This window comes from Pristiophorus japonicus, unplaced genomic scaffold (genome assembly GCF_044704955.1).
Source record: "Pristiophorus japonicus isolate sPriJap1 unplaced genomic scaffold, sPriJap1.hap1 HAP1_SCAFFOLD_85, whole genome shotgun sequence".
NCBI classification, from domain to species: Eukaryota; Metazoa; Chordata; class Chondrichthyes; family Pristiophoridae; genus Pristiophorus; species Pristiophorus japonicus.
Window position 1 is genome coordinate 2,589,192 of NW_027254772.1, and position 20,085 is coordinate 2,609,276.

Sequence of the window (20,085 nt, forward strand, 5' to 3'; positions counted from 1 at the left end):
CCTTGTCCTTTATCAACCGGTGCCTTGTCCTTTATCAACAGGTGCCTTGGCCTTTATCAATCGGTGCCTTGTCCTTTATCAACCGGTGCCTTGTCCTTTATCAACCGGTGCCTTGTCCTTTATCAACCGGTGCCTTGTCCTTTATCAACCGGTGCCTTGGCCTTTATCAATCGGTGCCTTGGCCTTTATCAACCGGTGCCTTGTCCTTTATCAACCGGTGCCTTGTCCTTTATCAACCGGTGCCTTGGCCTTTATCAATCGGTGCCTTGTCCTTTATCAACCGGTGCCTTGTCCTTTATCAACCGGTGCCTTGTCCTTTATCAACCGGTGCCTTGTCCTTTATCAACCGGTGCCTTGGCCTTTATCAACCAGTGCCTTGTCCTTTATCAACCGGTGCCTTGGCCTTTATCAACCAGTGCCTTGTCCTTTATCAACCGGTGCCTTGTCCTTTATCAACCGGTGCCTTGTCCTTTATCAACCGGTGCCTTGTCCTTTATCAACCGGTGCCTTGTCCTTTATCAATCGGTGCCTTGTCCTTTATCAATCGGTGCCTTGTCCTTTATCAATCAGTGCCTTGTCCTTTATCAATCGGTGCCTTGGCCTTTATCAATCGGTGCCTTGTCCTTTATCAATCAGTGCCTTGGCCTTTATCAATCGGTGCCTTGTCCTTTATCAACAGGTGCCTTGTCCTTTATCAATCGGTGCCTTGTCCTTTATCAATCAGTGCCTTGGCCTTTATCAATCGGTGCCTTGTCCTTTATCAATCAGTGCCTTGGCCTTTATCAATCAGTGCCTTGGCCTTTATCAATCAGTGCCTTGGCCTTTATCAATCGGTGCCTTGTCCTTTATCAACAGGTGCCTTGTCCTTTATCAACAGGTGCCTTGTCCTTGATCAATCGGTGCCTTGGCCTTTATCAATCGGTGCCTTGTCCTTTATCAACAGGTGCCTTGTCCTTTATCAACAGGTGCCTTGTCCTTGATCAATCGGTGCCTTGTCCTTTATCAACCGGTGCCTTGTCCTTTATCAATCGGTGCCTTGGCCTTTATCAATCGGTGCCTTGTCCTTTATCAACCGGTGCCTTGTCCTTTATCAATCGGTGCCTTGTCCTTTATCAATCAGTGCCTTGGCCTTTATCAACCGGTGCCTTGTCCTTTATCAATCAGTGCCTTGGCCTTTATCAACCGGTGCCTTGTCCTTTATCAATCGGTGCCTTGTCCTTTATCAATCGGTGCCTTGTCCTTTATCAATCAGTGCCTTGGCCTTTATCAATCGGTGCCTTGTCCTTGATCAATCGGTGCCTTGTCCTTGATCAATCGGTGCCTTGTCCTTTATCAATCGGTGCCTTGGCCTTTATCAATCGGTGCCTTGTCCTTTATCAACCGGTGCCTTGTCCTTTATCAACCGGTGCCTTGTCCTTTATCAATCGGTGCCTTGTCCTTTATCAATCAGTGCCTTGGCCTTTATCAACCGGTGCCTTGTCCTTTATCAATCAGTGCCTTGGCCTTTATCAACCGGTGCCTTGGCCTTTATCAACTGGTGCCTTGTCCTTTATCAACTGGTGCCTTGGCCTTTATCAATCGGTGCCTTGGCCTTTATCAACCGGTGCCTTGGCCTTTATCAATCAGTGCCTTGTCCTTTATCAATCGGTGCCTTGTCCTTGATCAATCGGTGCCTTGTCCTTTATCAACCGGTGCCTTGTCCTTTATCAACCGGTGCCTTGTCCTTGATCAATCGGTGCCTTGTCCTTTATCAACAGGTGCCTTGTCCTTTATCAACCGGTGCCTTGTCCTTTATCAATCAGTGCCTTGTCCTTTATCAATCGGTGCCTTGTCCTTGATCAATCGGTGCCTTGTCCTTTATCAACCGGTGCCTTGGCCTTTATCAACCGGTGCCTTGGCCTTTATCAATCGGTGCCTTGTCCTTTATCAATCGGTGCCTTGTCCTTTATCAATCGGTGCCTTGTCCTTTATCAATCGGTGCCTTGTCCTTTATCAATCGGTGCCTTGTCCTTTATCAATCGGTGCCTTGGCCTTTATCAATCGGTGCCTTGTCCTTTATCAATCGGTGCCTTGGCCTTGATCAATCGGTGCCTTGTCCTTTATCAACCGGTGCCTTGTCCTTTATCAATCGGTGCCTTGGCCTTTATCAATCGGTGCCTTGTCCTTTATCAATCGGTGCCTTGGCCTTGATCAATCGGTGCCTTGTCCTTTATCAACCGGTGCCTTGTCCTTTATCAATCGGTGCCTTGGCCTTGATCAATCGGTGCCTTGTCCTTTATCAATCGGTGCCTTGTCCTTTATCAACCGGTGCCTTGGCCTTTATCAACCGGTGCCTTGTCCTTTATCAATCGGTGCCTTGTCCTTTATCAATCGGTGCCTTGTCCTTTATCAACCGGAGCCTTGGCCTTTATCAACTGGTGCCTTGTCCTTTATCAACCGGAGCCTTGGCCTTTATCAACCGGAGCCTTGGCCTTTATCAACCGGTGCCTTGGCCTTTATCAACTGGTGCCTTGTCCTTTATCAACCGGAGCCTTGGCCTTTATCAACCGGAGCCTTGGCCTTTATCAACCGGAGCCTTGGCCTTTATCAACCGGTGCCTTGGCCTTTATCAACTGGTGCCTTGGCCTTTATCAATCGGTGCCTTGTCCTTTATCAACCGGAGCCTTGGCCTTTATCAACTGGTGCCTTGGCCTTTATCAATCGGTGCCTTGGCCTTTATCAACTGGTGCCTTGGCCTTTATCAATCGGTGCCTTGGCCTTTATCAACCGGAGCCTTGGCCTTTATCAATCGGTGCCTTGGCCTTTATCAACCGGTGCCTTGGCCTTTATCAACCGGTGCCTTGGCCTTTATCAACCAGTGCCTTGTCCTTTATCAACCGGTGCCTTGTCCTTTATCAATCGGTGCCTTGGCCTTTATCAACTGGTGCCTTGTCCTTTATCAACCGGTGCCTTGTCCTTTATCAATCAGTGCCTTGGCCTTTATCAATCGGTGCCTTGGCCTTTATCAATCGGTGCCTTGTCCTTTATCAACAGGTGCCTTGGCCTTTATCAACCAGTGCCTTGTCCTTTATCAATCGGTGCCTTGTCCTTTATCAACCGGAGCCTTGGCCTTTATCAACTGGTGCCTTGGCCTTTATCAACCGGTGCCTTGGCCTTTATCAACCGGTGCCTTGTCCTTTATCAACCGGTGCCTTGGCCTTTATCAACTGGTGCCTTGGCCTTTATCAACCGGTGCCTTGGCCTTTATCAATCGGTGCCTTGTCCTTTATCAACCGGTGCCTTGGCCTTGATCAATCGGTGCCTTGTCCTTTATCAACCGGAGCCTTGGCCTTTATCAACCGGTGCCTTGTCCTTTATCAACCGGAGCCTTGTCCTTTATCAACCGGAGCCTTGGCCTTTATCAACTGGTGCCTTGGCCTTTATCAACCGGTGCCTTGTCCTTTATCAACCGGTGCCTTGTCCTTTATCAATCGGTGCCTTGGCCTTTATCAACCGGTGCCTTGTCCTTTATCAATCGGTGCCTTGGCCTTTATCAACTGGTGCCTTGGCCTTTATCAACCGGTGCCTTGTCCTTTATCAATCAGTGCCTTGTCCTTTATCAACCGGTGCCTTGTCCTTTATCAACCGGTGCCTTGTCCTTTATCAATCGGTGCCTTGTCCTTTATCAATCGGTGCCTTGTCCTTTATCAATCGGTGCCTTGTCCTTTATCAACTGGTGCCTTGGCCTTTATCAACCGGTGCCTTGTCCTTTATCAATCAGTGCCTTGTCCTTTATCAACCGGTGCCTTGTCCTTTATCAATCAGTGCCTTGTCCTTTATCAACCGGTGCCTTGGCCTTTATCAATCGGTGCCTTGTCCTTTATCAACCGGAGCCTTGGCCTTTATCAACTGGTGCCTTGGCCTTTATCAATCGGTGCCTTGGCCTTTATCAATCGGTGCCTTGGCCTTTATCAACCGGTGCCTTGTCCTTTATCAACCGGTGCCTTGTCCTTTATCAACCGGTGCCTTGGCCTTTATCAACCGGAGCCTTGGCCTTTATCAACAGGTGCCTTGTCCTTTATCAACCGGTGCCTTGGCCTTTATCAACCGGAGCCTTGGCCATTATCAACCGGTGCCTTGGCCTTTATCAACCGGAGCCTTGGCCATTATCAACCGGAGCCTTGTCCTTTATCAACTGGTGCCTTGTCCTTTATCAACTGGTGCCTTGGCCTTTATCAACCGGTGCCTTGGCCTTTATCAACCGGTGCCTTGGCCTTTATCAACCGGTGCCTTGGCCTTTATCAATCGGTGCCTTGGCCTTTATCAATCAGTCCCTTGGCCTTTATCAACCGGTGCCTTGTCCTTTATCAACCGGTGCCTTGGCCTTTATCAATCGGTGCCTTGGCCTTTATCAACCGGAGCCTTGGCCTTTATCAACTGGTGCCTTGGCCTTTATCAATCGGTGCCTTGGCCTTGATCAACCGGTGCCTTGTCCTTTATCAATCGGTGCCTTGTCCTTTATCAATCGGTGCCTTGTCCTTGATCAATCAGTGCCTTGTCCTTTATCAACCGGTGCCTTGTCCTTGATCAATCGGTGCCTTGTCCTTTATCAATCGGTGCCTTGTCCTTTATCAACCGGTGCCTTGTCCTTTATCAATCGGTGCCTTGTCCTTTATCAATCGGTGCCTTGTCCTTTATCAATCGGTGCCTTGTCCTTTATCAATCGGTGCCTTGTCCTTTATCAATCGGTGCCTTGTCCTTTATCAATCGGTGCCTTGTCCTTTATCAATCGGTGCCTTGTCCTTTATCAATCGGTGCCTTGGCCTTGATCAACCGGTGCCTTGGCCTTGATCAACCGGTGCCTTGTCCTTTATCAACCGGTGCCTTGTCCTTTATCAACCGGTGCCTTGGCCTTTATCAACCGGTGCCTTGTCCTTTATCAATCGGTGCCTTGTCCTTGATCAATCGGTGCCTTGTCCTTTATCAATCGGTGCCTTGTCCTTGATCAATCGGTGCCTTGTCCTTTATCAACCGGTGCCTTGTCCTTTATCAATCGGTGCCTTGTCCTTTATCAATCAGTGTCTTGTCCTTTATCAATCGGTGCCTTGTCCTTGATCAATCGGTGCCTTGCACTTTATCAACCGGTGCCTTGGCCTTTATCAACCGGTGCCTTGTCCTTTATCAATCGGTGCCTTGTCCTTGATCAATCGGTGCCTTGTCCTTTATTAATCGGTGCCTTGTCCTTGATCAATCGGTGCCTTGTCCTTTATCAACCGGTGCCTTGTCCTTTATCAATCGGTGCCTTGTCCTTTATCAATCGGTGCCTTGTCCTTTATCAATCGGTGCCTTGTCCTTTATCAATCAGTGTCTTGTCCTTTATCAATCGGTGCCTTGTCCTTTATCAACCGGTGCCTTGTCCTTTATCAATCGGTGCCTTGTCCTTTATCAACAGGTGCCTTGGCCTTTATCAATCGGTGCCTTGTCCTTGATCAATCAGTGCCTTGTCCTTTATCAATCGGTGCCTTGTCCTTTATCAACCGGTGCCTTGGCCTTTATCAATCGGTGCCTTGGCCTTTATCAATCGGTGCCTTGGCCTTTATCAACCGGTGCCTTGGCCTTTATCAACCAGTGCCTTGGCCTTTATCAACCGGTGCCTTGTCCTTTATCAACCGGTGCCTTGTCCTTTATCAACCGGTGCCTTGTCCTTTATCAACCGGTGCCTTGTCCTTTATCAACCGGTGCCTTGTCCTTTATCAACCGGTGCCTTGTCCTTTATCAACCGGTGCCTTGTCCTTTATCAATCGGTGCCTTGTCCTTTATCAACCGGTGCCTTGTCCTTTATCAATCGGTGCCTTGTCCTTTATCAATCGGTGCCTTGTCCTTTATCAACCGGTGCCTTGTCCTTTATCAATCGGTGCCTTGTCCTTTATCAACCGGTGCCTTGTCCTTTATCAATCGGTGCCTTGTCCTTTATCAATCGGTGCCTTGGCCTTTATCAATCGGTGCCTTGTCCTTTATCAACCGGTGCCTTGTCCTTTATCAATCGGTGCCTTGGCCTTTATCAACCGGTGCCTTGGCCTTTATCAACCGGTGCCTTGGCCTTTATCAACCGGTGCCTTGGCCTTTATCAATCGGTGCCTTGTCCTTTATCAACCGGTGCCTTGGCCTTTATCAACCGGTGCCTTGTCCTTTATCAACCGGTGCCTTGGCCTTTATCAACCGGTGCCTTGTCCTTTATCAACCGGTGCCTTGGCCTTTATCAACAGGTGCCTTGTCCTTTATCAACCGGTGCCTTGTCCTTTATCAATCGGTGCCTTGGCCTTTATCAACCGGTGCCTTGGCCTTTATCAATCGGTGCCTTGTCCTTTATCAACCGGTGCCTTGGCCTTTATCAACCGGTGCCTTGTCCTTTATCAATCGGTGCCTTGTCCTTTATCAACCGGTGCCTTGTCCTTTATCAACCGGTGCCTTGGCCTTTATCAATCGGTGCCTTGGCCTTTATCAACCGGTGCCTTGTCCTTTATCAATCAGTGCCTTGGCCTTGATCAATCGGTGCCTTGTCCTTTATCAATCGGTGCCTTGTCCTTTATCAACCGGTGCCTTGGCCTTGATCAATCGGTGCCTTGGCCTTTATCAACCGGAGCCTTGGCCTTTATCAACCGGTGCCTTGGCCTTTATCAACCGGTGCCTTGTCCTTTATCAACCGGTGCCTTGTCCTTTATCAACCGGTGCCTTGGCCTTTATCAATCGGTGCCTTGGCCTTTATCAACCGGTGCCTTGGCCTTGATCAATCGGTGCCTTGGCCTTTATCAACCGGAGCCTTGGCCTTTATCAACCGGTGCCTTGGCCTTTATCAACCGGTGCCTTGGCCTTTATCAACCGGTGCCTTGGCCTTGATCAATCGGTGCCTTGTCCTTTATCAATCGGTGCCTTGTCCTTTATCAACCGGTGCCTTGGCCTTGATCAATCGGTGCCTTGGCCTTTATCAACCGGAGCCTTGGCCTTTATCAACCGGTGCCTTGTCCTTTATCAATCGGTGCCTTGTCCTTTATCAACCAGTGCCTTGGCCTTTATCAATCGGTGCCTTGTCCTTTATCAATCGGTGCCTTGGCCTTTATCAATCGGTGCCTTGGCCTTGATCAATCGGTGCCTTGTCCTTTATCAATCGGTGCCTTGTCCTTTATCAACCGGTGCCTTGTCCTTTATCAACCGGTGCCTTGTCCTTTATCAACCGGTGCCTTGTCCTTTATCAATCGGTGCCTTGTCCTTTATCAACCGGTGCCTTGGCCTTTATCAACCGGTGCCTTGGCCTTTATCAATCGGTGCCTTGTCCTTTATCAATCGGTGCCTTGTCCTTTATCAACCGGTGCCTTGTCCTTTATCAATCAGTGCCTTGGCCTTTATCAATCGGTGCCTTGGCCTTTATCAATCGGTGCCTTGTCCTTTATCAATCGGTGCCTTGGCCTTTATCAATCGGTGCCTTGGCCTTTATCAACCAGTGCCTTGTCCTTTATCAATCGGTGCCTTGTCCTTTATCAATCGGTGCCTTGGCCTTTATCAATCGGTGCCTTGGCCTTTATCAATCGGTGCCTTGTCCTTTATCAATCGGTGCCTTGTCCTTTATCAATCGGTGCCTTGTCCTTTATCAACCGGTGCCTTGTCCTTTATCAATCGGTGCCTTGGCCTTTATCAATCGGTGCCTTGGCCTTTATCAATCGGTGCCTTGTCCTTTATCAACCGGTGCCTTGTCCTTTATCAATCGGTGCCTTGGCCTTTATCAATCGGTGCCTTGTCCTTTATCAATCGGTGCCTTGTCCTTTATCAACCGGTGCCTTGGCCTTTATCAATCAGTGCCTTGTCCTTTATCAATCGGTGCCTTGTCCTTTATCAATCGGTGCCTTGTCCTTTATCAACCGGTGCCTTGTCCTTTATCAACCGGTGCCTTGTCCTTTATCAACCGGTGCCTTGGCCTTGATCAACCGGTGCCTTGGCCTTTATCAATCAGTGCCTTGTCCTTTATCAATCGGTGCCTTGTCCTTTATCAATCGGTGCCTTGGCCTTTATCAATCGGTGCCTTGGCCTTTATCAATCAGTGCCTTGTCCTTTATCAACCGGTGCCTTGGCCTTGATCAACCGGTGCCTTGTCCTTTATCAACCGGTGCCTTGGCCTTGATCAACCGGTGCCTTGGCCTTTATCAATCAGTGCCTTGTCCTTTATCAATCGGTGCCTTGTCCTTTATCAATCGGTGCCTTGGCCTTTATCAATCAGTGCCTTGTCCTTTATCAACCGGTGCCTTGGCCTTGATCAACTGGTGCCTTGGCCTTTATCAACCGGTGCCTTGGCCTTTATCAACCGGTGCCTTGTCCTTTATCAACCGGTGCCTTGGCCTTTATCAACCGGTGCCTTGTCCTTTATCAACCGGTGCCTTGGCCTTGATCAACCGGTGCCTTGTCCTTTATCAATCGGTGCCTTGGCCTTTATCAACCGGTGCCTTGTCCTTTATCAACCGGTGCCTTGGCCTTTATCAACCAGTGCCTTGTCCTTTATCAACCGGTGCCTTGGCCTTTATCAACCAGTGCCTTGTCCTTTATCAACCGGTGCCTTGTCCTTTATCAACCGGTGCCTTGGCCTTTATCAATCGGTGCCTTGGCCTTTATCAATCGGTGCCTTGGCCTTTATCAATCGGTGCCTTGTCCTTTATCAATCAGTGCCTTGGCCTTTATCAATCGGTGCCTTGTCCTTTATCAACCGGTGCCTTGTCCTTTATCAACCGGTGCCTTGGCCTTTATCAACCGGTGCCTTGGCCTTTATCAACCGGTGCCTTGTCCTTTATCAACCGGTGCCTTGTCCTTTATCAACCGGTGCCTTGGCCTTTATCAACCAGTGCCTTGGCCTTTATCAACCGGTGCCTTGGCCTTTATCAACCGGTGCCTTGTCCTTTATCAATCGGTGCCTTGGCCTTTATCAACCGGTGCCTTGGCCTTTATCAACCGGTGCCTTGGCCTTTATCAACCGGTGCCTTGGCCTTTATCAACCGGTGCCTTGTCCTTTATCAACCGGTGCCTTGGCCTTTATCAACCGGTGCCTTGGCCTTTATCAACCGGTGCCTTTGCCTTTATCAACCGGTGCCTTGGCCTTTATCAACCGGTGCCCGGCCTTTATCAACCGGTGCCTTGGCCCTGACCAACAGGTCCCTTGGCCCTGACCAACCGGTGCCTTGGCCCTGACCAACCGGTGCCTTGGCCCTGACCAACCGGTGCCTTGGCCCTGACCAACCGGTCCCTTGGCCCTGACCAACCGGTGCCTTGGCCCTGACCAACCGGTGCCTTGGCCCTGACCAACCAGGCCTTTGGCTAGTTGCAACAGCTCCTTCAGCCCTTAGCAACTAGTATGTCCGCCCTTAGCAAGTGGTCTCTTGGGCCTCTGCCACAAGTGCCAAGGCCTTCGGCAACCATTCATTTGGCCATTAGCACCCAGCCATTAGCTCTGAGCAACCGGTCCCTTGGCACTGAACCACCATGGCTTTGCCCTCAGTAACCATCAGTTTTGCCCTCAGCCACCAGTCCCTTGGCCCTCATCACCACTCCCTTGGCCCTTACCAAGAGCTCCATTGGCCCTTAGCAATTGGTCCCTTGGCCCTTTGCAACCAGGCCCTTGGCACTTAGCAACCACACCCTTGGGCATTAGCAACTGCTCTCTTTGCTCTTAGCAACCGGTCTTTTGGCACTCTGCCACCAGTGCCAAGGCCCTCGGCAATCATTCACTTGGCCATTAGCAACCGTTCTCTTGGCCCTGAACCACCATGGCTTTGCCCTCAGCAACCAGCAGTTTTGCCCTCAGCCACCAGTCCCTTGGACCTCAGCCACCGATCCCCTTGTTCCTCAGCCACCGGTCCCTTGGCCCTCAGCCACCAGTCCCTTGGACCTCAGCCACCGATCCCCTTGGCCCTCAGCCACCGGTCCCTTGGCCCTTAGCAAATGGTCACTTGGCACTTAGCAATCAGTCTCTTGGCCTTAGCAACGGGTCACTTCAACCTGAGCAGCGGGCCGCTTTGCCCGAAGCAACTGGTCCCTTGGTGCTTCGCAACCAATACCTTTGCCTGAGGATACTGGTCCCTTGGCCCTAAGCAACAGGTCCCTTTGTCCAGAGCAACCGGTCCCTTGGCCCTCAGCCACCTGTCCCTTCGCCCTGAGCAACAAGTCCATTCGCCCTTAGCAACTGGTTCCTTGGCCTACAGCAAACAACAATTGGCCCTCAGCAACCGGTGCTTTGGCCCTCACTGACAAGTCCCTTAACACTCAGCCGTCTGATCCTTAGCCCTCAGTCACCGGTTGTTTTGCTCTTAGTCCAGTCCCTTGGCCCCCAGCAACCGGTTCCACAGCCTCAGCAACCATTGACTTGGCCTTGAACAAACGGTCCCTTGGCACTAAGCAGCTGGTCCCTAACTCTTAGCAGCCTACTCTGGCCACGTAGCAACCGGTCCCATCTCCCTGAGCAACTGTCCTTAGCGATCAGCAACTGGTCCCTTGGCCCTCAACAACTGGTCCTTTGGTTCTCAGCAACCGGTCCCTTGACCCTAAGGAACCGGTCCCTTGCCCTAAGGAACCAGTCTGTTGTCTCTGAGCAAACGGTGCATTGGGGCCCTCAGCCACCAGTCCCTTAGCCCTTAGCAACCAGTCCATTGGCTCTTAGCAACCGGTCGCTTGGCCCCTTAGCAGCCATTCCCTCGCCCCTTAGCAGCCGGTCCCTTGTCCCTTACCAACTGGTCCCTTGGCCCTTAGCAACTATTCTGTTGGACCTTATCAACCAATCTGTAGGCCCTTGGCAACCAGTTTTTTGGCTCTCTGTCACCAGTGCCAAGTCCTTGGCAACCGGTCACTTGGCCCTGAGCGCCCAAACCTTGGGTCTAAGGAACCGGTCCCTTCGCCCTGAGCCACCAGTCGTTTTGCACTTAGCAACTGGTTCTTTGGCCCACAGCAACCAACGTTTGGCATTTACCAACCTGTGCTTTGGCCCTCAGTGACAAGTCCCTTGATGCTCAGCCGCCGATCATTAGCCCTCAGTCATGGGTTGTTTTGCTCTTGGCATCCAGTCTCTTGGCCCTTAGCAACCAGTCCCTTGACCCTTAGCAACCAGTCCCTTGGCCCTTAGCAACCAGTCCCTTGGCCCTTACAACCAGTCCCTTGGCCCTTAACAACCAGTCCCTTGGTGCAAAGCCACCAGTCCCTTGGCCCTTCGTAGGCGGTCCTTTGGGACTTAGCAGGCAATCCCTTGGCCCTTAGCAACTGGTCTCTTGGTGTGAAACAACCGGTCCATTGGACATTAGCAACTAGCCCATTTGCCGTTAGCAGCCAACACTTACCACTTCGCAATCGGTCTCTTCGCCTTCAGCCACTGGTCCCTTTGTCCTGAGCAACGTTTCTTCAGCCCTCAGCCACTGGTCGTTTCGCTCTTAGCGGCAAGGCACTTGGCCCTTAGCAACCAGTTCTTTGGCCCATAGCAACCGGTCCCTTAGCCCACAGCAACCAACATTGGTCCATAGCAACCAGTGCCTTGGCCCTCAGCGACCAGTCCCTTCATGCTCAGTCACCCGATCCTAAGCCCACAGCCTCCAGTCGTTTCGATCCTTGCAGCAGAGCACTTGGCACTTACCAACCAGTCCCTTGGCCCTTAGCAACTAGTCTTTAGGCCATTAGCAACTGGCCTCTTGGCCCTCTGCCACCAGTGCCAAGGCCATCGGCAACCATTCACTTGGCCATTAGCACCCAACCATTAGCTCTAAGCAACATTTCCCTTGGCCCTTAACCACCATGGCTTTACCATCAGCAACCAGTACTTTTGCCCTCAGCCACCGGTCCCTTTGGCCCTCAGCCACCGGTCCCTTCACCCTGACCAACAAGTGCATTTTCCGTTAGCAACCGGTTCCTTGGCCTCCAACAACTAACACTTGGCCCTTAGCAACCTGTGCTTTGGCCCTCAGCGACAAAACCCTTGACACTCTGCCGCCCGATCCTTAGCCCTCAGTCATCGGTTGTTTTGCTCTGAGCATCCAGTCCATTGGCCCTCAGCAACCAATCCCTTGGACTCAGGAACCGCTCACTTGGCCCTGAACAACCTGACCCTTGGGCATTAGCAGCCAACTCTTGCCACGTAGCAACCGGTCCATCTCCCTGAGCAACCGCCCCTTAGCCCTCAGCAACTGGTCCCCTGGCCCTCAACAGCCGGTCCTTTGGTTCTCAGAAACCGATCCCTTGGCCCTAAGGAACCAGTACCTTGGCCCTCAGCAACCAGTCTTTTGGCCCTTAGCAACCAGTCTTTTGGCCCTTAGCAACCAGTCTTTTGGCCCTTAGCAACCAGTCCCTCGGCCCTTAGCAACCAGTCTCTTGGCCCTTAGCAGGCGGTCATTCGCCCTTAGCAACCGGTCCCTTGGTGCAAAGCAACCGGTCCCTTGGCCTTTAGCAACTGAACCATTTGCCATTAGCAGCCAACACTTGCCACTTGGCAACTGGTCTCTTCGCCCTCAGCCACTGGTCCCTTCGCCCTGAGCAACGTTTCCTCAGCCCTCAGCCACTGTTCATTTCACTCTTAATGGCACAACACTTGGCCCATAGCAACCAGTCCCTTGGCCCTGACCATCCGGTGCCTTGGCCTTTACCAACAGGTCCCTTGGCCCTTACCAACTGTACCCTTGGCCCTGACCAAAAGCTCCTTTGCACTTAGAAACTGGTCACTTGGCCCTTAACAACCAGGCCGTTGGCCTTTAGCAACTGCTCCCTTGACCCTTAGCAACTTTTTTCTAGGCCCTTAGCAATGGTCTCTTGGCCCTCTGACGCCAGTGCCAAGGCCTTCGGCAACCATTCACTTGGCCATTAGAACCCAACCATTGGCTCTAAGCAACCGATCCCTTGGCCCTGACCCACCATGGCTTTGCCCTCAGCAAAGAGCAGTTTTGCCCTCAGCAACCTGTCCTTGGCCCTCAGCCACTGATCCCCTTGGCCCTCAGCCACTGATCCCCTTGGCCCTCAGCCACTGATCACCTTGGCCCTCAGCCACTGATCCCCTTGGCCCTCAGCCACTGATCCCCTTGGCCCTCAGCCACTGATCCCCTTGGCCCTCAGGAACCGGTCCCTTGGCCCTCAGGAACCGGTCCCTTGGCCCTCAGCAACCGGTGCTTTGGCCTTCACCCACCAGTTCCCTTAGCCCTTAGCAACCAGTCCCTTAACCCCTAGCAATGGGTCCCTCGGCCCTCAGCAACGGGTCCCTCGGCCCTCAGCCACCGAGCCCTCGGCTCTCAGCCACCGGTCATTTGGCACTTAGCTTCCGGTCCCTTAGCCGTCAGCCACCGAACCCTCACCCATCAGCCACTTGTCTCATGGTCATTAGCCGTCATGTTTTGGCCTTTCGGTGCCAGTCCCTGACCAACCAGCAGTCCCTTGGCCCGTAGCAATCGGTCCCTTGGCCCATAGCAATCGGTCCCATGGCCCTTAGCAATCTGTCCCATGGCCCTTAGCAATCGGTCCCTTGGACCTTAGCAATCGGTCCCTTGGCCCTTAGCAATCTGTCCCATGGCCCTTAGCAATCGGTCCCTTGGACCTTAGCAATCGGTCCCTTGGCCCTTAGCAATCGGTCCCATGGCCCTTAGCAATCTGTCCCATGGCCCTTAGCAATCGGTCCCTTGGCCCTTAGCAATCGGTCCCTTGGCCCTTAGCAATCGGTCACTTGGCCCTTAGCAATCGGTCCCTTGGCCCTTAGCATTCGGTCCCTTGGCCCTTAGCAATCGGTCCCTTGGCCCTTAGCAATCGGTCCCTTGGCCCTTAGCAATCGGTCCCTTGGCCCTTAACAATCGGTCCCTTGGCTCTTAGCAATCGGTCCCTTGGCCCTTAACAATCGGTCCCTTGGCCGTTAGCAACAGGTCTCTTGGCCCTTAGCAATCGGTCCCTTGTCCCTTAACAATCAGTCCCTTGGCCCTTAGCAACAGGTCTCTTGGCCTTTAGCAATCGGTCCCTTGTCCCTTAACAATCAGTCCCTTGGCCCTTAGCAACAGGTCTCTTGGCCCTTAGCAATCGGTCCCTTGTCCCTTAACAATCAGTCCCTTGGCCCTTAGCAACAGGTCTCTTGGCCCTTAGCAATCGGTCCCTTGGCCCTTAACAATCGGTCCCTTGGCCCTTAGCAATCGGTCCCTTGGCCCTTAACAATCGGTCCCTTGGCCCTTAGCAACAGGTCTCTTGGCCCTTAGCAATCGGTCCCTTGTCCCTGAACAATCAGTCCCTTGGCCCTTAGCAACATGTCTCTTGGCCCTTAGCAATCGGTCCCTTGTCCCTTAACAATCGGTCCCTTGGCCCTTAGCAACAGGTCTCTTGGCCCTCTGCCACCAGTGCCAAGGCCCTCGGCTACTGGTCCTTTGGCCCTTAGCAATCGGTCCCTTGGCCCTTAGCAACAGGTCTCTTGGCCCTTAGCAATCGGTCCCTTGTCCCTTAACAATCAGTCCCTTGGCCCTTAGCAACAGGTCTCTTGGCCCTTAGCAATCGGTCCCTTGTCCCTGAACAATCAGTCCCTTGGCCCTTAGCAACATGTCTCTTGGCCCTTAGCAATCGGTCCCTTGTCCCTTAACAATCGGTCCCTTGGCCCTTAGCAACAGGTCTCTTGGCCCTCTGCCACCAGTGCCAAGGCCCTCGGCTACTGGTCCTTTGGCCCTTAGCAATCGGTCCCTTGGCCCTTAGCAACAGGTCTCTTGGCCCTTAGCAATCGGTCCCTTGTCCCTTAACAATCAGTCCCTTGGCCCTTAGCAACAGGTCTCTTGGCCCTTAGCAATCGGTCCCTTGTCCCTTAACAATCGGTCCCTTGGCCCTTAGCAACAGGTCTCTTGGCCCTCTGCCACCAGTGCCAAGGCCCTCGGCTACTGGTCCTTTGGCCCTTAGCAATCGGTCCCTTGGCCCTTAGCAATCGGTCCCTTGGCCCTTAGCAACAGGTCCCTTTGGCCCTTAGCAATCGGTCCCTTGGCCCTTAGCAACAGGTCCCTTTGGCCCTTAGCAATCGGTCCCTTGGCCCTTAGCAATCGGTCCCTTGGCCCTTAGCAACAGGTCTCTTGGCCCTCTGCCACCAGTGCCAAGGCCCTCGGCTACTGGTCCTTTGGCCCTTAGCCCGCAGCCTCCGGACGTTTCACTCTTAGCAGCAGGGCACTTGGCTGTTACAAACTGATCCCTTGTCCCTGAGCAATCGGTCCCTTGGCCCTTAGCGACCGGTCCCTTTGGCCCTCAGCGACCGGCCCCTTGGCCCTCAGCGACCGGGCGCTTGTCCCTCAGCAACCGGTCCCTTGGCCCTCAGCGACCGGTCCCTTGGCCCTTAGCGACCGGTCCCTTTGGCCCTCAGCGACCGGTCCCTTGGCCATCAGCGACCGGCCCCTTGGCCCTCAGCGACCGGGCGCTTGGCCCTCAGCGACCGGGCGCTTGTCCCTCAGCGACCGGTCCCTTGGCCATCAGCGACCGGTCCCTTGGCCATCAGCGACCGGTCACTTGGCCCTCAGCCACCGGTCACTTGGCCACCTGCCCCTCGGCCCTCGGCCACTGGCCCCTCGGCCCTCGGCCCCTCGGGCACCGGCCCCTAAGCCCTTAACATCCGGACACTTGGCCCATAGCAACCGGTCTCTTAGCCCTTAAAAAACGGCCTCTTCCGCTAAGCAACCAGTCCCTTGGCCCTTCACAAATGGTGGCTTGGCCCACAGCAATCAACACTTGGCCCACAGCAACGGGTCCCTTGGCCTTTCGCAACTGGTATCTTGGCCATCAGCAACCGGTCCCAAAACCCTTAGCAACCAGTACCTTGGCTGTTAGCAATAAACAATTGATCGTTTGCAACTGGACCCTTCGCCTAGCAACTTGGCCTTTAGCAACGGGCCCCTTGGCCCGAAGCAACCGGTCCCATGGTGCTCAATCTCTGGTCCCTTGGTCCTAAGCAACCACTCTCTTCGCCCTTAGCAACTGGTCCCTTGGCCCTCAGCAACCAGTGAGTTGGCCATTGGCAACTGGTCACCTGGCCATCGGCAACCAGTCTCTTGGCCCTTGGTGTTAATCATGAATGCAGGGTCTGACTAGATACTGTGAGCTCAAAGTAAAGTGTGACCTTAGTCTTTTATTACAGGTCACCAGAGTGCCTCTCCAGCCTGTGAGGCCTCCTTAATACAGGTGCTCCCAAGGGATTGTGCACTCCCTTGGGACTCCATGGGATGAGTCCTCTGGTGGCTAGACAAGGTATTTAAAGGTTTACATATATAACAAAACTCCCCCCAAAGTCAATGGTGTAACTATTTAGAAGTTGAGTCGATCTGCGGCCTTTCTTTCCCTGGTTGATCGACTCGGTGTAAATGCTGGTTTTGTTGCGTCATTTGTTGGGCCCTCGCTGGGCTACTGTGCAGCTGGCCTTGCTGGGTTGCCTGGTGTGGTGAGTCCTGCTGGGCTGCTGCGGGTGATGGTTTCTGCTTCGTGGCCAACCGCGGTGTCTGTTGCCACTGGTGTGTATGTTGTGGGGTCACAGAAGGTAGGGTCCAATATGGGTTGTTGAGGATTGTCCGTGAATCTGAGTTTCATTTGGTCCAAGTGTTTCCGGTGAATGAGTCCATTTGAAAGTTTGACGCGAGACACCCTGCTCTCCTCTTTGGCCGCGACAATACCGGGAAGCCACTTGGCACCTTGTTCATAGTTCAACACAAATACAGGATCATTCATTTCAATTTCGCGTGACATATTGGCGCTATCATCATATGTACTTTGTTGAAGCCGCCTGCTCTCTACCTGTTCACGTAGACCAGGGGACTAACAAGAGACTTGTGTTAAGTGCACTTTTCATGAATCCCAGTGAGAGAATGGGGTCTCGTGTGGTAGCTAATCATGATATGGGATAGGCGAGTCTGCAGTGAGCCTTCAGTTACCCTCTTCAAGCTCTGCTTGATAGTTTGCACTGCTCTCTCTGCCTGACCATTGGATGCTTTTTTGAACGGGGCAGATGTTAAATGTTTTTATCCCATTATGGATCATGAACTCTTTGAACTCGGCACGGGTGAAACACGGCCATTTGTCACTCACAAGGACATCAGGCAGGCCGTGCGTGGCAAACATGGCCCGCAGGCTTTCAGTGTTGGCAGCGGACATGCTAGCCGACATTATCTCACATTCAATCCATTTGGAGTATGCATCCACAACCATTAGGAACATTTTACCCAAAAACGGGCCTGCATAGTCGACATGGACCCTGGAACATGGCTTGGAGAGCCAAGATCATAAACTTAGTGGCTCCTCCCTGGGTGCATTGTCAACTGTGAGCATGTGTTACATTTGTGCATGCAAGTCTCTAGGTTCACATCGATACCGGGCCACCACACTTGGGATCTGTCTATCACTTTCATCACTACAGTGCCTGGGTGAATACTGTGGAGATCACTGATGAAGGACCACTACCTGATTACCCCACAGGAGGCAGTCTGCCTGTATAGACATTTCATCCATGCGCCACTGGTACGGCTTTATCTCTTCCTGTATTTACAATGGGACACTAGACCAGCTCCCGTGAAGCACACAATTTTTTACTAGGACAGTAAGGGGTCCTGGCTCATCCTGGTTCTAATCTGTTGGGCTGTGACAGGTGATTGCTCACTGTCAAATGATTCCATCACCATGGCTAAATCAGCGGACTGCACCATTTCCACCCCCGTGGTGGGCAATGGCAGCCTACTGAGAGCTCGGCACGGTTTTCCCTGCCTAGCCTGTGGCGGATGGCATAGTTGTATGCGGATAATGTGAGCGCCCATCTCAGAATGCGGGCCGATGCGTTCATATTTATCCCCTTAATTTTGGAAAAAAAAGGGTTATCAATGGCTTATTGTCAGCTTCCAATTCAAATTTGAGCCCAAACAGATATTATTGCATTTTCTTTACCCCATAAACACACGCTAACGATTCTTTTGCAAGCATGCTGTAGGCTCCCTCAGCCTTAGACCGACTCCTGGATGCATCAGCAACCGGTTGCAATTTCCCGCTTGTTCAATCATTCGCTTGTTGCAATACACACCCAACGCCATACGATGATGCATCACATGCTCTTACTAAACGTTTACATGGATCATACAACACAAGCAATTTGTTTGAGCATAACAAATTTCTAGCTTCTCCAAAGGCATTTTCTTGGCTTCTGCCCCATACCCATTCATCTCCTTTACGCAGTAAGGCGTGCAGTGGTTCGAACAGTGTGCTGCGACTCGGTAAGAATTTGGAAAAGTCGTTCAGGAGTCTTAGAAACGACAACAGCTCCATCACGTTCTGTGGCCTCGGTGTGTTCTCGATTGCCTCAATCTTCGAATCGCTGGGCCTGATGCCATCCACCGCGATTCTTCTCCCCAGGAACTACACTTCAGGCACCAGGAAATCGCACTTCGAGCGTTTTAACCTGAGCCCCACGCAGTTGAGTCGATTAAGAACCTACTCCATGTTCTACAGATGCTCGACTGTGTCCCGACCTGTAAACAATATGCCGTCCTGGAAGACCACCGTGCGTGGGACCGACTTCAGTAAGCTTTCAATGTTTCTCTGGAATATCGCAGCCGCTGATCGAATCCCAAATGGGCATCTGTTGTAAATGAAATGACTTTTGTGCGTGTTGATGCAGGTGAGGCCCTTCGATGATTCCTCCAACTCCTGCATCATGTTGTCCGAGGTCAAGTCCAGCTTCGTGAACATCTTTCCTCCCACCAGTGTCGCAAAAAGGTCGTCAGCTTTTGGTAGTGGGTATTGATCCTATAGGGAGAAGCGATTGATAATTACTTTGTAATCGCCACAAATTCTGATGGTGCCATCTCCCTTGAGGACTGGAACAATCGGACTAATTGAATTCGATTGGCGAAATGATGCCCTCTCATTGCAGCAGTCCAGCTTGATCTCTATTCTTTCTCTCATCATGTACGATACTGCTCTCTCCTTGTGATGAATGGGTCGCACACCCGGACTTAGATGGATCTATACTTTTGCTCCTTGGAACTTCCCGATGCCTAGTTTGAAAAGCGAAGAGAACTTGTTTAAGACCTGGACACACGAAGTGTCGTCAGTGGATGAGAGCGCTCGGACAGGATCCCAGTTCCAGTGTATCTTTGCCAGCCAGCTCCTGCCGAACAGCGTGGGGTCATTGCCCGGTAATACACAGAGTGGTAGCTTGTGCACCGCTCCACTGTAGGATAACTTTACAGTAGCACTGCGGATTACGGGAATCAGTTCATTTGTGTAAGTTCTCAGTTTCGTACGAATGGGAGGCAAGACTGTCCTTGAGGCCTTGCTGCACCACAATTTATTTAAAGTCATTTTGCTCATAATGGACTGGCTCGCGCCCGTGTCCAGCTCCATTGACACCGGGAGTCCATTTAATTCAAATTTAAGCATTATCGGGGGACACTTTGTGTTAAATGTGTGCACCCCATATACCTCTGCCTCCTCGGTCTGAGGCTCTGGTTCGTCGTGATCTGCCGTGAATTTGTGGCGATTACAAAGTAACTGTCAATCATTTCTCCCTGCAGGATCAATACCCACTGAGCTGGACCTTTCCTCCAGAGGAAAAATGTTCTCTCCATCTTACATTGATGTGTTTGCAGCTCTGACCGATGACCATGCCCCAGAACATTAACTGTCCCACTGATCCTGTCCCTCTGGTTTAGTTTTTGAGCCCATGCAGCTCTCCCTGATGATTCTTTGCGCCCTATCTCTGCAATTGAATTATTTGTAGATCAGTGGCAACAGGCTGCAGAAGCGAGCGGGTTATGGGCGCTGATAGGAACTGCTGCTACTCATGGCTGCCTCACACCCCACGGAAGCTGGAGAGGGTTTGAAAGCTGTCACATAAAATAAATCATGTGGTATCACACGATTCCACCATCTAAAGGAACAGTTTTTATATTGGTGTATTTATGACGCAACCGGATTTAATTCGGAGAAGTGTGAGGTAATGCACTTGGGGAGGGCTAATAAGGAAATGTATACACATTGAACAATAGGCCACGTAGAAGTGTAGATTAACAAAGGAAACTTGGAGTGTTTGGCCACAGATCCATGAATGTAGCAGGCCAGGTGGAT